Source organism: Lissotriton vulgaris, chromosome 9 (assembly GCF_964263255.1).
Source record: "Lissotriton vulgaris chromosome 9, aLisVul1.2, whole genome shotgun sequence".
Classification (NCBI taxonomy): Eukaryota; Metazoa; Chordata; class Amphibia; order Caudata; family Salamandridae; genus Lissotriton; species Lissotriton vulgaris.
Genome location: NC_141697.1, coordinates 360,809,865 through 360,813,792, shown reverse-complemented (window position 1 = coordinate 360,813,792; position 3,928 = coordinate 360,809,865). Strand labels below are relative to the sequence as shown.

The following is a 3,928-nucleotide window of genomic DNA, read 5'->3' as shown; positions in this document are numbered from 1 at the left end:
GTTGGGAGAAGAGTCCAGTCAATTGGGGTCATTTAATTCACTCAATGGGAGGGAACTATTGCTCACTAACAGGGTAGTGGTATTAAATGAGGCCTGTGAATTTGCCAAGCGATCCCGCAGCTTTCCCTATTGTAAAGTCAAATATCCCAAGCCCTCAACATTGGGGTTGTTGAGGGGGTATAAAAAAAGCCCAGTGGGAGAACTGTAATACAGTCTGAAGGTATGCCCATCGAGCATATGGCGCAAAAAATTTAACCAGCCTCCAGAGGATTATTATAATTCACTATGATGCAATCTTCCTTTGCCGTTTTCCCAGTTTGGCCTATCCAACTCACCCTACAGACCATAATAATTTTCTCTGCCAACATCTGCGTGTGAGGATATGAAGCATTAGTCCTAATTGCCAGCCAGTGAACAGTGTTATTTTTCAAAGCAACTGCATCTTTTATTGCAAGCGGTAGTCGACACAAGTTTATTTGTATGCTGTGTTGGGTCAGAAGGATAGACTAGGGCTGGGTACACTGAACAAATAGAAAACTCCCACTAGGCAGAGAAAAAAGACCTGCTTTTCAGGACCAAAATCTCAAACTCACTTAGCCCCTAATGCGAGGTACAGAATTCTTTCAAAGGCTCAACGTTTGCTGCTGAGGTGAACCAATGCCTCCAAGTGCTGAGCATATTTCACTTGACTAGCATCAAAGTTTCACTTCAAAACTGCGTATAAAATATATGGGTGGGGGTATGCAGTAGTCCCGATAAGATATTTGTGTAATAGGATTGTATCTAGTCACCCTGTCAGCGTAGTTATATGTGATGTGTGTTGTTCCTGGTCGATTACTACCAGCTCCTTCCAATCTCGGAGGACAGAGCTACATGAAATACCAGATCACCCGATAGTCATTTCTATGCTAGGGCGAAAAAAAAAGATTTCACAGGGACTGTTCCACTACCACCACTTTGTTAAGAATGCAACAATGTGTCAGCAAAACTCCCCCAGCACAGACACAGGCTTAAGTTTCCTCAATTTATTTGCAAAAATGTCCAGTTCACTGTGGCAAAGATGGGTCTGGGGTGCTGTTTAGTACTACCTCTTTACTCCCCAATTCTGATTATTGTTGTGCTTAACTGTGAGCAGGGGGCACCTCACTGTGTTGTCTGATTAACTCCTACCCTCCCACCTCATAAAACCAGCTGTTTGCAACTGTCCACACAACACCAGCAGATGCAGCTCCAAGGTTTTGCAGACTCCGCTGCGCTCTCCGATCATTCACGCTTTCTGGTTCATAGATTTCAAAGTTTTGTTTAGCTCCTCAAACTTGTGGATTTGTTGAATGAAGAAATCTCCATAGCGCCTGGCGACTTTGGCGTCTGCAATGTGGATCATATCCTTGTCTATGTAGAAGTCCACTTCAGAAGCAGACTGGTACTCTCCGTCCAGGGCAGAGACCCCGCTCATCCAAACCAAGTTCTTCATCTTGTGTTTGAAGACCAGCAGCTGAATGCGGAACTCTTGTTCAGTTAGGTCAAGGAACCCTGCAAGCTTGGCCACCGGCATAGTGCTATACAGCTTCAGGAAGTTGCGGATGGTTGAAAGCTGGGCCTGCTGCTGCACCTCATCTAAGAAGACCTTTAGCTGCTGTAGGTATGGTTCCTTGTGGTAGTTGGGGTGCACATTATCATAGTTGGGGACAACTGGCGACAAGAACTTTGGGCACGAGTAGCTGTAGAGTTCTTCAAAGATCTGAGCATCACCTTTTTGCATGCGCAGCAACTTGTCGCCGTATTTCTCCCGAAGTTGGGTGTGGATACTCTCATTGATGCGCATGGGATACATGGTGAGTGCAATGGCTAGAAGGGCATGCATCTGCTCGCTCTGCTTGTTAATCATCTCATACTTGTATGTGCTCCTTTGGATCATGCTCTTTGTGCGTTGCACGTATAGCAGGATGTTGGCAAAGATGCGGATGGCATCTTGGTAGCGCCGCATCATCAGGAAGGCAAAGCCCACGTAGTCATAGGTGGTAACTTGGCACTCAGGTACACGGGAGTACATGCTCTTCTTGTTGAGCTCAATGTTTTCTAACACTTTGATAGCCTGATAGTAGTCTCCAAGCAGAGAATGCCGACGTAGGAGTCCCACAAGGCTGAAGTAACCCAATATCTTGTACAGTGAATGACGACCATACTCGCCAGCAAAACTCTCCGGGTCCCCTCCACTGGTGTAGACCTCCAGCTGCATGTTGATGTTAGACTTGTCCACCAAAGAGTGCAGCACGTTTAAGACACTATGCACGTTCCAGATCTTGGGGTTGGACCGCAGGAAGTCGATCTCCTCCTCTGATTTTTTTGAGGTTTTGCAACGATACTGGCTAAAAGACTGAAACTGGTAGATGAACTCATCAATTATATCCCATAGCCACTGGTTGGGAGCTCCAGGGGAGCTGGGCCGTCAGCATTTAGGATGTAGTTGAAGAGATTGCAGTAGTTGTAGTAGGACTCAAAGCGCTGCTCCAACGTTAGACCTCCGCTGACTTTTGCATAGATGTGGCGGAAGTAAAGTTCTTTGTACAGGATCAGGAACACAGCATCATTTCCAACCTGGGCAGCGATGGACTCTGCTTCTGGTCAGGGTGAAGTTTTGAAGAACCGCTCTGTCAGCTTGGCCCAACTGTTCTCGTAGATGTCCTGGATCTCATACACCTTCTGGTCAATGAGGTCAATGGACACGCGGCTGGCCTGGAGCTCATACACCTTCTGGTCGATGAGCTCAGAGACTGTCTTGTGAAAGTAGTTGATGAAGTTCTTTATCACGTCGGGGATGACCTGGTAGGTCTGTTGCTCGTACTGCCGCTCGTAGGCCAAGTCCTGCTTTGGGTCACCTGTGTGCATGTCATATTCGGCCTGGTAGTTGTATGGATCATAGTGGCCCTTTACCTCCCCTTCATAGTCTCCCATGGTGTTCCCGCTGCAGCCGGTACTCTTAGCATGATACCGCGAGTAGTAACAGTCTTATTTTTAAGTTGATTGAAGTTTTCCTCTGTCGTCCTCCACAAAGGGGGCACTTCAACCAGTACAATGACAAAGGGAGTTGCCGCAGAGGGCAGGTGGATGGTGGTATTGGAGGGGCAGTATGTCGGCTGTGAGTGTTGAGATGTGGCAGCGAAGGACAAATCTGAGCTGCTCAGGCTTCCCTGCATGGTCACGATGCCAAGTGCTTGCCACCCAGAGTTCACCTCCTTGACACTCGGAACATCAGGTAGGTTGGGAATGTAGGATCGCAAAGGCGGTTGTGATTAAGCTGCGATGAGACCTGGACCTGTGTTTGAGCCTGAGATATTGCCATCCCCCTTCTGATTGGCAATGGGGTCGCAGGGAGAGTACTCAGACCTGCATTTGGAATGGTATGCTGGGGATCATAGCGCTGACTACTTATAGTTGAATATAGGGTATCCATTGATCCCTTCAAAGAACCAACAATTTGCTCAAGTGCAGAGATCCGAGTGTGAAATGCATTTAGGGCTGAAATAATCTTCCTTTCCAAGTCTTTAAAAGAAGCCAAAAGAAGGTCAAATGGGGTGTCCTTCCTCGTAACTTCAGGATAGACTGCTGTAGTTGTAGATGGGGCATGCGCACGCTCTGTGATAATCTTCCTGCTTGATTTGTTGACAGCAGGTCACCCCGTTGTGTAAATTTTGCATCTGGTTCCCACCACATCCCTTTTTACTCATCCCAAGTCTCCTCTTACTGCTATGACCACCCCAAAAAAATTTAAACATTCAAAATCCTTCACTCTTCTATAGTTTTCAATCAAAATAACAGACTAACACGTCCACTTCTCACATTTCATATTTCACTATACTAATTCACCACTAATTGTTTACGGGTTCCACTGTATCGTTCTACTTACCAAAAAAAAGCTTTAAAACCT

At 46.5% G+C, this 3,928-nt stretch overlaps 1 pseudogene; it reads right to left on the bottom strand.

The window, feature by feature from the left end:
• Positions 1–420: 420 nt before the first annotated feature.
• LOC147690135 (eukaryotic translation initiation factor 3 subunit L pseudogene) lies at positions 421–2,992 on the bottom strand (annotated as a pseudogene).
• Between the last annotated feature and the right edge of the window lie 936 nt (positions 2,993–3,928).